General features: G+C 33.0%; 1 protein-coding gene and 1 non-coding gene across 2 annotated transcripts in view; both read right to left on the bottom strand.

Annotated features, from left to right (window-relative positions):
* LOC114324477 (LIM/homeobox protein Lhx3) overlaps positions 1-14,086 on the bottom strand; it is a 279,019-nt gene that overhangs the window by 200,515 nt on the left and 64,418 nt on the right. The gene's annotated exons all lie outside the window — the stretch shown is intronic.
* Positions 3,808-3,880, bottom strand: Trnaa-agc (transfer RNA alanine (anticodon AGC)). The gene has a single exon. It is a non-coding gene; the product is annotated as a tRNA-Ala (tRNA).

The following is a 14,086-nucleotide window of genomic DNA, read 5'->3' as shown; positions in this document are numbered from 1 at the left end:
AACAAAATTAAAATTAACCCATTAACCCTTCAACTTCGAAAGTGCATGATTAAATTTTACATTTGGTCAGTCCTCTTGTATGGTGTCCTTTGAATCGTTTGGAGGCCTTTGAAATGTGGCTGCACATACGTACACTAAAAATACCATGGACGGCTATGCTGACAAATGTTGCAGTCCTTAAGAGAACAAATGCTGCCCACGAGCTGCTTGATAACATTAAATATAGAAAGATGGCCTATTTTGGACACGTAGTAAGGAGAGACCGGTATAATATTCTTCAATTTATTATGATTGGTAAAATCGAAGGACGCAGAGGAATTGGTAGAAAGCAGGCCTCTTGACTGAAGAATATCTGAGGGTGGACAGTAATAAAGAAAGCAGAACAACTATTTAGAGCAGTACTCTGCTCGAGACAGAGACAGTTTCGCCATGTTAATCGCCAACGTCAAGGGGACTTCATAATAGGGCACGTTAAGAAGAAGTAACCCATGGTTGTGAAACCTGGGTAATGACGAAAAAAGACGCAGCCTAAATCAGGGCATTCAAGAGAAAAATATTGAGATACAGTGGACTCTCTCTATAACGAACACGGATATTACGAGGTTTCGCATATAACGAGGTACGCTAGATGTCTCATGAAATTCCTATTGAACGATAACACCTCTATAACGAGGCATAATTGGTTATAACGAGGAAAAATGAAATCGAAGAAATGTTTTTTACCTGTTTTTAGCGAAGTAATGGCTATAAATAAATACCCCAACTGCTTGTATATTATTATCGAGGCCAGTGGTGTAATAAACACCGCCTGCAATAAACTCTTTCGGTTTATCTATCGACCGATATTGAATACATATTGTAGGAAAGTTACAATTTACAATGGCAAGTTTCATTGTTCAGGTCGACCATCGACACCTAATAAACTACGTTTTAATATTATTGTTGTCTGATATAACGAGATCCGCTTATAACGAGGTAATTATTCCGCCATTTCAGTTCTCGTTATAGAGGGAGGAGTCTACTGTATTTCTAAAAATAAATTTAAAATATTTTTCCCTCTTCACTGGTCTAACACATTCTGTACCCTCAATTGTATAAACGAGTAAGAACGAGTGTTTTATTTTTTTGAAGACGTAGTACTTTTCAGGCATTTTTATGTGTTACTTTATGTTAACATTTACAAAAAGCGTCTCACCCTACTTTAGTTAAAAGTGGGAAAGAGGAAAAGGAAATAATATGGGGAACTGGTGATATAAGATACATTATTTTTAACTTCGTTATATCACAAGACGGTGGAGTGAGCAAAAGAAGAGTTTGGGACAATAAGTTCCATTTTAAAATAAAAAGAACATGTACCTATGTCATTATCAATTAACAGTAGATTAGCATTATTAAGGAGCCAATAAAGATCTTAGTGCATATCGATTCCGGGTCGTATGGTGTGAACTGAGGGAGACCGGGCAACTAACTGTGGAAGACCAGGCAATATCTGAAAAATGGGATAATCGAAGATCTAACTTAGCGTTATGTATTCTATTTAGCGTATGGCATTTCGACACGTTTTTAGGATTACAATAAATAATAATAAACAAGTTCAATTAAAATTGACCATATTTATACAAGGTGTCCCGAAAAGATTGGTCATAAATTATACCATAGATTCTGGGGTCAAAAATATGTTGATCGAACCTAACTTACCTTAGTATAAATGTGCACATAAAAAGAGTTATAGCCCTTTAAAGTTACAAAATAAAAATCAATTTTTTCCAATATTTCGAAAACTATTAGAGATTTTTTATTGAAAATAGACGTGTGGCATTCTTATGGTAGGAATATCTTAAAAAAAATTATAGTAAAATTTGTGCACCCCATAAAAATTTTATGGGGTTTTGTTCCCTTAAACCCCTCCCAAACTTTTGTGTACGTTCCATTTATATTATTATTGTGGTATACCAATAGTTAGACACAATATTTTTAAAACTTTATTGCCTCTTAGTCTTTTTTCGATAAACCAATTTTTATCGAGATGCGGTTTCTTTTTTATTATGTTTACATAATAATTGTGTGGGGGTTTCGTTCCTTTAAACTCCCCAAATGTTTGTGTACGTTCCAATTAAACTTTCATTGCGGTACCATTAGTTAAACACAGTGTTTTTAAAACTTTTTTGCCTCTTAGTATATTTTCATATTAAAAAAAATTTAAATGATAGATTTTTCATATTATTACCAGGTCTCTATAATCGTACTTTAACCATTAACAAATAGGTGGTGGATTTGACAAATATTCAAAATATCTCGATAAAACTGGCTTTCCGAGAAAATACTAAGAGACAAAAAGTTTTAAAAATACTGTGTTTAACTAATAATACTTTAAGAATAATTTAATACGAACATACACAAAAGTTTCGGGGGGTTTAATGTTTAAGGGAACAAAACCCCCATAAAATTTTTATGAGGTTCACAAATTTCACTATAATTTTTTGTTAAGATGTTCCTGCCATAAGAATGCCATACGTCTATTTTGAATAAAAAATCTCTAATAGTTTTCGAAATATTGAAAAAAATTGATTTTCATTTTGTAACTTTAAAGGACTATAACTTTTTTGTGCATATTTGTATTAAGGTAAGTTAGGTTCAATCAACATATTTTTGCCTCCAGAATCTGTGGTATAATTTATGACCAATCTTTTTGGGACACCCTGTATAAAAGTACATACTTTAGTACCACATTTACAGGCAAACATCGAGATTGTTTATGTAGTTAATCGACGTCGCAAACAGGAAATATTGGGAACTGTCCTCATAGGCCCGCTGGTGGCACTGGCACTGGGCACTCCTCCGTTATGTGCTTGATAGATTCGACCTCGCTGCAGCTGCATGATGGTGATGGTAGCTTACTCCATCTTTACTTTATGCTACTCCATGAGGTTAAGCGTGCACAGGGCCGGCGATAACGGGCTGCAAGGGATGCACTGCAGGCGGGCGCCCCTGTTCAGGGGGCGCCAAACTGAGCTTTTTGTTCTGCTGGTGCTATAAAAAAATATCAATTTAAAAAACGGAAGGGCGCCTATGCTAGTTTTGCAGGCAGGCGCCTTATACCCTAGCACCGGCACTGAGCGTGCACCAGGTCTTACGTAGTAGATTAAAGCCAGGAAGTGTATCTGTGATGCAATTTATAATTGTATTTGGTTAAGCTTCCGACCATTCATGGATCCATTTGGTGATCATGTTGAACCCGGTGGCTGCGGCGGATTCTGCGGTTTGTATGGGAGATTTTTTGAAGCGCAGTTGCCTTTACGTTGTATATATTATGAACCCGCAGCGCCGTGTTGCTAAGGATCTTGTTATATTTTTTGGTTAGCAGATTGAGACGGCGAAATTTTGCTGGTGGAATATCGCTCAAGGGGTGGTAGCCAAGGGGTGCTATAGATTTGATTAATGTGATGAATTAACCCGATCAAAAAGAAGGTGAGATCTGCGGAATAAATGAGACACACTGAGAAAACCAAGGACATGGGGAGGCCACTTACTACAAAGTTTTCTTATTAGAAGCTAACAAATGAGGTCAAAAGGCTTAGAGATATTAAGTAATTCAAAAACATTGGGCTAAATGTACATGAATACCTTCCGGTAAATGATCGAATAATCAAAATAACCATCACTTGAATGTGTGGTGTGAGACACCTTCAAATATTTTACTGGAAATAAAATATTCCATGTGAAATATGACATAAAGAAATTAGCATCACACCAAGTATACATCTAAACATAAACATTTTAAAACCAATTTTGTAAAACAAAAAGGATTGGAGGCGCCGGGCATCGATCCCGGTACCTCTCGCATGCTAAGCGAGCGCTCTACCATCTGAGCTACGCCCCCGGTACGAACATTGATTCATATACAGTATCTATACGAAAAAGTTAGGTACAATAAATATTTAGGGATAAACTCATTCATTTGATCATGATCATAAAACCACTAAAGCACCCTCATATATTGATTGAAGAACTTAACACATGTGATCTTTTTGCATATTTGTTAAACAGCATATTAAATGTAAATGGGATAGACGTTTTTGTACTATGTAATGTATGAATGAGATATTTCCTGTAATTAATTATTATATTATTTTGTAACCTATGAAACCTGTTCGACCTGTTCGAACCTATTAACCTGTTCGAAAAAAAAATGTATAAAAAAAGATTAAAAAAATAATAAAAAAATATAAAAAAAATTAATACACATAAAAAAAAATAAATTAAAAAAAATCACTAAGGGGTTTTAAATCTCCGAGAGGATGAATCGGATTTAGTTCCTACCGTAGTGAAGAAAAAAAAAAAGGAAAAAAAAAAGAAAAAAAGAAAAGAAAAAAATTAGCATAGTTTATTTGTTTATTTTTAAGTGTATACTGGACAATTTTGTACTTATGAACGAATCATAATTTTTTCTACAACCGTGTTAAAAATGCAATTTTTAGCACTCCATACGAGCGTTAAAAATGCTACTTTAAGGCACTAGTGCTTTAAAAAAATTTTAAGGCACTGCAGTTCGTATTGACCGTATATTCGATTTTGATGTAATGTCAAAAAAAATATAAAATTGGAATGTCAGTCAAGTTTAAGTAAAAGTTTTTGTATATATTGTCCTGTAATTACGTTTGTAGAAAAAATACAATGATGAGCGTGCTAATAACCGGCAAAATAGCGCAAAAGATGGAAAACATATTAAATTGTGAGATAAAAAGAAATAAAACTAGCAGAGTTGTTAAATTTAGCGATAGTAACATATAAATTGACATTATATTGATTGTTTCCCACCTTTATACGTATCAGAGGAGTATGTCAACTAAAACTGTCACTGTGACACTGGCATTTCTAAATTCGTCGGATATATCTAAAGGTGGAAAATAATTAATATAATGTCAATCTATAAGTTACTATCGCTAAATTTAACACCTCCACTAAGTTCATCTCTTTTTATCTCACAACTTAATATGCTTTCCATCTTTTGCGTTATTTTGCCGGTTATTAGTGCGCTCATCACTGTATTGTGATATGTGTGTTAAAAAGTACATTTTTAAGGCACTCATGTCAAACTTTCACATGCGTGCCTTAAACGTGTACTTTTAACACTTATATCATAAATAACTATTAGGTATTATATATGTAATTGCGTCGCTAAAGGTTCTAAACCAAGGCCAGAATAAAATAAAAAAAAATTTTAAACTCATCTAAATAATAAGCAGTAGGTGTTAGCAGCAACTTGTCAGACTTTGCTCGAAATGTTTGTGCATTGTTCTTTTGAGTTGTTCTGAGACTCCATATTATACCGTTATTGTCATTGTACATAATGAATGTGTTTGCCGATAATTTATGTGGCCTTTCCTATTATTTATTTTTTTTCTGTGATTTTCATTAGGTACTTCAATATTTGAGTTTTATATCTAGAAAATTAAAAATCTTCCAGTTTTCCTTTGCATCCTTGTCTGTTGCAAGTTTCACAGCAACTCACATTCTTTTACTTTTTTTCGTAGTTTTTTTTCTTTTAGTTTGATTGTTTCATGTGTTATTTTCGAGACTGTTATTAAAATTTTCCGCAACATTTATTTATAGAGGAAAGTAACCAAATATGGAATAGTGCCCTAATGTGGAATTCCATGATTTCTCCGAAAATATAGGTTGGAAGCGCACTACAAGACCATTCTCTATTTCAGTCGCTCTGTTTATTATCGTATTCACACCTCTGTGTCAGATGCGCGAACGATACGTGTCTGACAGGCGCATTTTGTTTTATCGTCTCGCAGAAAATTTCAGAGGTAAATATGTTCAACGAGTATTAATGGTGATACATGAATACAGACTTGTTATGCTATTGCGTATATCAATAGTACTTTTATTTTGGTAGGTATTTTATGACCTTCTGTAATTCAAATATTACGACTTGAAAAAATGTTGCTACTAGTTTGAACTAATGTACAAATCCAAATATGGACAGTCGTTGGTGCCTAATTATGGAATAGTTGATTAAGTGTAAGCGGGCTCATTATGATTGTGCTGGTCCAGAGTTTCGTACATGGATCTGTGATGTCAATCAACAAGCAAGTGAATTAAGCTACTTCTTTCATTTTTCGCCAATTTCGTATTTAAATTTATTTGATCTCAGATGTTTATGTCTATTTTTGTTAATGATATGTTGGTTTATGCCTATATTCCATATATGGGTACCTATTCCATATTTGGTTACTCATTTGGGATTTCGTTTTTTTGTTCGATTTTTTTTTGTTAATTAAGATATTTAATAGAAGGCTTTTAATTACTACATAAAAATGTATGACTGATGTGTCATAACATTAAATTGTTTTCATGGGCAGATTGCAATTGCGCCCAGCGGTCAGAAAGGAGGAAGACCTAACCCTTCGGTCCAAACCTAACTTGCGGGTAATAGAGTGAGAGAACCGCAGGAGGTATTTGACCGCTGCGCGCAATCACAACCCACCCGTTTTCATTTCTATAAAGGTATTATTTTATATCCCCAAAACAAAATGGTATTCCATAATTGGCGACTTTCCTCTAATGGTAGGGGGCAGGGGGCCCAAGCGGGGAATTTTGCAGTTATTCGAGCGCGTCAGATTATTACATGGGGAGAAACCTTGTACCCTGAAAATGTACCTCTACCATATATTGGCTCTTAATGCAGGGGAGTTCGTAAGGGGGGGGGGCGAAAAAAAATATCCTTAGAAAAACTAGAAATCGTCAGTTTGTCAAATTATGATAAGGTAAGTTAAGTAAATGCAAAACGACTGACGATTTGAGCGGGGCGTAAGGAAGTTGGTGAGTCCCAAAATTTCACAAGAAAAAAGCGAATATTTCGCGAAATGAATAACAGACCGAAAAACTAAAAAATATGTACTCAATATTTTTCAAAAATCTATTGAATGATACCAAACACGACTTCTCACGGAGAGATGTAAGGGTAAATTTAATATTTTAAATAAGAATCCCGCGATATTTCGCGAAATGAACATCAGATCGATAAACTGAAAAATTCACTTATTTAATATTTTTGAAAAATCTATCGAATGACACCAAACACGACCCACCCCGAAAATGGGGTGGGGGGTTACTTTAAAATCTTAAATGGGAGCCCCCATTTTTTATTGCAGATTTGGATTCCTTACGCAAAAATAAGTAACTTTTATTCGAGACATTTTTTCTAATCATGGATAGATGGCGCTATAATCTAAATAAACGATTGTTGGAAATGGAAAATTAAATTAAAAATGGACAAGTCCCCACTAAAATGTAAAACTTTACTTAACTTTTTTTGGTTTTAGGACCTACTCTTCACAACCCAATAGGTCCCCAAAGCGCTCGAGTGACTCCACATTTAGCATACTTTGCTCCCCTACCATAAACTAGAGGAGCTAATGCTAAACTTAGATACATCTGGCCTGACCCCCCTGTCCCTATCAAACCAGGAAGAGCGGAATTGCCCTGTAAATGTTTATTCCTGTTCAGGAACAGGGGAATTATTTATGTCGGAGTTTATTCAGCCAAATTATTTTAATCTCAAAAATAAAAATGAGATTATAATTTAATGCACTACTTGTAGGTATCTAATTCCAATATTTCTATACGGGGTAGATATGGTGCCTTTCAGATGTTGTAGGTACTCTCTTGTACTGGAGTAGAATGCTGCGCATACCATAGACAGCTCATCGGAAAAACGGTGAAAGGTGACGAAGTGAAAGTAAAAAAAGGAGTTGTGAAAAAAAAAGAACCACAGTATTTTTTTACTAAACCAGCAGTACCTACCTACACCAGTGTTCTATGGTTATAAAAACTATTTCCTGATTCTGATTAAAGAAGAAGAAACATATTCCTACAACGTATTTTTTATACCTACCAAAGCTTTTACTTCCAAAAAATTTTTATCAAGCCTCACATAGCCGAATTGAAGTTATGAATGATATAAAATTAATCAGCAAACAATGCAATCAATGCACCCTCAACGAGCACATATCTTTAATAATTACATAAATAAATAAATTCAAAATAAACACTCAACGGGTCGTTTATTCAATAAACCGCAGGGAAGCAGTGGACGTCATTTTAAAAGGGAGAGAGTGTAGTACAGGTCTGGTTTTAGTAGAATGACAAAAAATATTCCAATATAAAATGAACAGAATATTATATTAAAAAGTTATGGTTCCAATTATTGTTGCGAGTGCAAAGCTTCGTATTTCGTTGATGACCGTTCAAATATATGGTACTTTTTTAGCTTTCTACTTGAAGTGGGGAATATCAGACATTCATCGGTTGTCTGTTTGTAAAGGACATCGCACACATCTTATGGAAAATATAATGTCACTCAAATTCAATAAAATTTATACGAATAGATTCGTTTTAAATTAACGGTCAAATCTTATCATTGCGCCAACTCCATATTTTCAATAATAAGAGCAGACATTGATATAAATAAATCTGAAATCAAATGGATACGTACATAAGTTAGAGAGAGAAAAAGTATTTTATAATACCCAAATTGTCGGTACTCCATAAATCAGCGGATTAGTTTCACTAATCCGCTTAGGCCCAGCGGGGTTTAAGCTCTTTTGAATAGCACCCAGAGCAATAGTGATTGTAACTGACACTTTTACTGACTAAAAAATTTGATTTCGATAAACTTTAATTGCAATTTGCGCCGTAATTAATCATAATTAAGAGTTGGCGCAATGATAAGATTTGACCGTTAATTTAAAACGAATCTATTCGTATAAATTTTATTGAATTTGAGTGACATTATATTTTCCATAAGATGTGTGCGATGTCCTTTGTATCAGCCAGGGTGTCTGACGATGCAATCCTATGCCGAAGCAACGATGTACGATTTTATTGATACCAATTCACCTACGGAGAGTTTGATGCATAGTGCTCTTATGTCATATATGCAGTTGGCTATTAAATACATAGCGAAAGCAAAGCTTTTTGGATGATTCTATCAGCTTTACGCTGCTGTAAATATGTGCTGTGTTTTTAAATAAGTGTAACAAACTTTAAGGGCTAACTCTGCATGAAAACTAATGACCGTTTGCTTTATTAACATAAATATGTCCGTAAATGCTTCGTTTCCAAGATAGGAATGTTGAATTTTTTCTTACAAACTGACGATTTATTTATTGCTCTAAAACCGGTTGAGATATGCAAATGAAATTTGGTAGTATCTAAGAGGTAGTTATTGCGCATTTTTTGACATGCAACTAAGAATTTTATATTCTTCATTGGCGTACATACGGGTCATATTACCCAGAATACGGATCATATTACCCGTATGCACGCCAGTGGTGAATATAAAATTCTCAATTGTATGTAAAAAAATGCGCAATAACTACCTTTTAAAACCTACCAAATTTCATTTGCATATCTCAACCGGTTTTAGAGCAATAAATAAATCGTCAGTTTGTAAAAAAAATTCAACATCCCGTATCTCAGAAACGAAGCATTTGCGGACATATGTTTATAAAGCAAACGGTCATTATTTTTTCATGCAGAATTACCCCTTAAAGTTTGTCGCGCTTAGAAATTAGAAATTTAGAAACACCCTGTATTGATAAAGAACATGGCTAGTTGTTAAAGTAGCTAACTTTTTTATTGTCCAACATAAGCAAATGAATAAAAAAACACAATGTTTAGAATACCTGAGGACCTGAGGCTATGGTTGGGTTTTAATTTCAGTATTTTATAAATGCTAGAATATTCCACAGGGTGTGGTGAACTTTGAGAACAAAACACAGTTTGATTGGTACGCCCGATATACAATGACAATTTACCTGTCCAGCAACAATATTATTATAGCGATATTGTTAAAGAAATAAGGCTATAACATATTAAAAAATCACTTAAATCTGACAACAGGTTTAGGAAATTTGAGACATCAAAAATGACCCATTTTTTGGGTGGCCTCTTTTCTGTGACGCGCAGTGTAGATAGTTTTCCATTATTGTTAATTTTATTCTCTCCGCATAGTCTTATAACATCGTTCCATTTTTCTAATTTATATCACGTGTGATACTATTTTCTCTGTATAATCAATTACTATTTCTAAAATTAAATTTGTAGTCTTCTTAAAAAACGGGATGATAAAGAAAAATATAATTTGTTTTAGTTTTAGGGAGATATGTATAATATAGTCTGTTCGCTAAACTCAGACGCAACTTTCTAGATATTTTAGTCGGTAGTCGGTAATTTTGCCAATTTTAGTAAAATTGGCAAAAAATAATTACTAAATAGTTATAGTCCAGGAACCGAAGCTTTTCACCCCTCAATTTTTACAGAATGGATCGATTTGCTTGAAAATTTGAGAATAAGTAGTGGATGTTCCAAGGATCAAAATCAATATGATGCCGAAAGGCGCTTTTATTATGGGGGTGTTTGCCACCCCATCTCGGGGGTGGAAATTTTTTATTATATTTTGACAGCAAAAGTTGATAAAAACATTAATTCTAAGCAAAAAATGTTGTATACATTTTTTTCATAAAACTAATAGTTTTCGATTTATTCGCTATTGAAAATGTTAGTTTTATATGGAAAAAATCAATGTTCTTCTATAGTATACTCATTTACTATTCACTCAATTTTTGTCGCAGAAATTAATTTTTCACACCAAGCTCTTAAGAATTAAATAACCTACAATTTCATATTTAAACATTTTTTCTTATCTTTGATGCTAATCTTTCTATTCTGAAGAAAATGGCATTTTTTACAAAACTACAAAAATTCTTTATTCGCTTTTAACTTCAGTTTTTTAAAAACTTATCATTTTAAGCCAGTCAAACTTCTAGAATCTATTAATAATACACAAATAAAGAAGAATGAATAAGGCCAATGACTAAAAACACCGCTAACTTACATTATTATGCTTACAATTGGATTTCTCCTTTTTTTTTTCTCAAAAAAATATGTTTTTTTTTTAACCGTAACTTTTTTATTTTGTATCTTAGAAAGTTTGGTTTAAAAGAATTTTGTAGGTTTTTACAAGATCTACAAGCCTATTAATATTAAATCGTACTTAAATTTTTAGTCACAAAAAGAGGTGACTTTGAAAGGGTTGGTAAAGGTGGTTTTTGCATGCTATTACAAGTTTTAATTGTCAATAGCTCACTTAATTTTTGCCATAGAAAAATTTTTCTCATACCAAATTCTTGGGAATTAAATTAGCTACAATTTAATATTTAAACATTTTTTCACATCTCTGATGCTAATCTTTCTATTCAGAAGAAAATGCCATTTTTTCCAAACTACAAAAATTCTTTTTCAAAAAAATTCAAAATTTTTTTTAAAAACGAATCATTCTAAGTCGGTCAAACTTCTCGAATCTATTAATAATACATAAATAAATAAGACCAAATAAAGTCAATGACTAGTTTTAATTAGGGTGGTAATTACGGGGTTGCTTCCGACCACTTTTGCGCTGAAAAAAATAGGGACTGACATTCTTTTCATATAAGTCACTTAATTTTTGAGCTAGAGACTTCTTTTTATTTCTAGAGATAGATATTTTTAAATTATTTAAATTAGTTTTAACAAGTTATTCTCGAAAAATGCATATTTTTCCCGTCTTTTGACTTTGAAACTACAATATTTAACATTTGACAAAGGAGAGCTAACATATAATAAAGTATATCTTGATTACTGTTGGTCTTAAAGAAAATTAAAAAACACGGTTTTGTTTATTTTTTCAAATAGTACATTTTTGTTAAGTAAGGTTGTTTTGATAAAACGAAAACTTTTGGAGTTATTAGCAGAAAAATGATTAAAAACATTGATTTTTTGATATAATACTAACACTTTCGATAGCGAATAAATCGAAAACTATTAATTTTATCAAAAAAATGTATAGAACATTTTTTGCTTAGAATGAACGTTTTTACCAACTTTTGTGGTCAAAATATAATAAAAAATTTCCACCCCCAACAGGGGGTGCCAACCACCCCCATGGTAAAAGCGCGTTTCGGCATCATATAGATTTTGATCCTTGGACTATCCACTACTTTCAAATTTTCAAGCAAATCGATCCATTCTGTAAAAATTGCGAGGTTTTGTCCTATTTCAAGGTTCATTACTTGGACTATTAATAATCACTAAATAGTTAGTAATTTTGCAAATTTTTGCAAAGTTGGCAAAAAACAAAAAAATTATCGACTAAAATATCTAGCCAGTTGCGTCTGAGTTTAGCGAACCGACTATACTCGAATGTCCGACTTATAAAAATATAATACATACCTATTACTAATGTTAAATTATTTTCCAACCGGCCCTGCTAGAATTAACTTTAATGTTGAGGGTGTCTTTATTTGGTCCATATTATTGCCATGCTTCACGGTATAATTTGTAGGTTGAATTGATGATAGTATTTACTGAGACTCTCAGGAGACAGTCAGTGATGCTTGTTGAAGAGGCAGGTTATTGATTACTATTCATTGGGGAATATATTTGCTAAAGTTGAACAATGTTTTATGGTCTCTTTTGTATGTCAAAAGGTTAGAAACCATGAATTTAAAGATTTTATCGTAAAACATTGTTTAAAATTATTTGCGACTAATAAACCAACGTAGAATTATAATTATTATAATTAAAAGTATATTGGGAAATGTAATGATAATTTCCTGAAAATATTCTTGACTGAAGCCCATATAACTTAGTAAAAAGTAAAAAGGTGTCAGTACCTACATATTTCGATAATTTAGGAACCGTTTTTCTTTCTTTCGTTTCATGGTTGAGAACAGTGGAATTCCAATTCATTCAGTGGCGGCTCGTATCACTTTAAGTAGGTAGTGCCAGAATTCGTGCCACGTGACGAATGCCGAAATTTTACGTCGGATCGGAAAAGGATGTGAAGTTGTACTTACTGTTAAAAGAAGAAAGCTTGAATACTTTGGCCATGTTATGAGAGGTGACAAATACTCGCTGCTGAGACTGATCATCCAGGGTAAAATCAGGGGTAAGAGAAGTATCGGTAGGCGCAGAATATCTTGGTTAAGAAATCTGAGGGAATGGTTCGGCTGCAGTTCCATCGACCTATTTAGGGCAGCCGCCAGTAAAATAAGAATAGCTGTGATGATTTCCAACCTCCGATAGGAGACGGACTTGAAGAAGAAGAAGCCAGAATTCGGGCAGCTGCCTAAATTTTTAGTGACGGGTTCACGATATTGTCAAAAAAGGTATAAAATAGAAATTAAAAAAAAGTAGGTACGGATACTTTTACATTATGTAGGTATATACCATTTCTGGGGTGTCAAGAAATTTAAACATTTAAAATGCATTCAGTAATTGATTTGACATCATGTCAAATATCGGAAAACTATAACTAACTGAAATTCACCAGCGACGCGGCGTATGTCTTTTCATCGGTAATCACTGCAACACAAAGATAATTTTCAATTTCTTTCCTTATTTCCTCGTGATAAACATCTAAGATGCACTGAAGGAGTTCATTTTGTGTTGTTTTGAGGTACATGTTTTAAAGATTTGGAACTTTGAATATGAACCTAAGTCGTTGTCTAATTCGGCTAACATTGAACAGTTCCATAAAGATGATTCTATTTTCTGAATTTTCCTTTTCGTCGTGATTTCTCAAAACTAACTCGAAAGCTCCACAAAACCATATTATAGATATAATTTTTAATTTGATTAAAACATATCGATTCTTTATCCAATTCTTGTTCATTGTGTTTAATTTAATTAGACTATCACGATAAGCTGAATTTAACTCGGGTTTTATTAAAAATTAAAAAAATTTAAATTACTTAAAAATATATTAGTTTATAATAAAAACTTTAATTATTAAAAATGTAATAATTATAAATACAAAAACGAGCGAGCGAGCACGTAAAGAAACTCGAAACCATAATTGTAGTACTACCCTGTACGAGAATCTTTTTGCATCTATGATCCACTATTCACTATGATAACGCTATGATCATAGTAAAAAATATTATATCTTCCTTGTCGAGCCAGGCACGAATAGTTTCATTTAAACGTGTATTAAAAGTGCAATATAGCTCTATCTCTGTCACTTACATAGAAT

Source organism: Diabrotica virgifera, chromosome 1 (assembly GCF_917563875.1).
Source record: "Diabrotica virgifera virgifera chromosome 1, PGI_DIABVI_V3a".
NCBI classification, from domain to species: domain Eukaryota; kingdom Metazoa; phylum Arthropoda; class Insecta; order Coleoptera; family Chrysomelidae; genus Diabrotica; species Diabrotica virgifera.
This window is presented reverse-complemented; position numbering and strand designations above follow the sequence as displayed.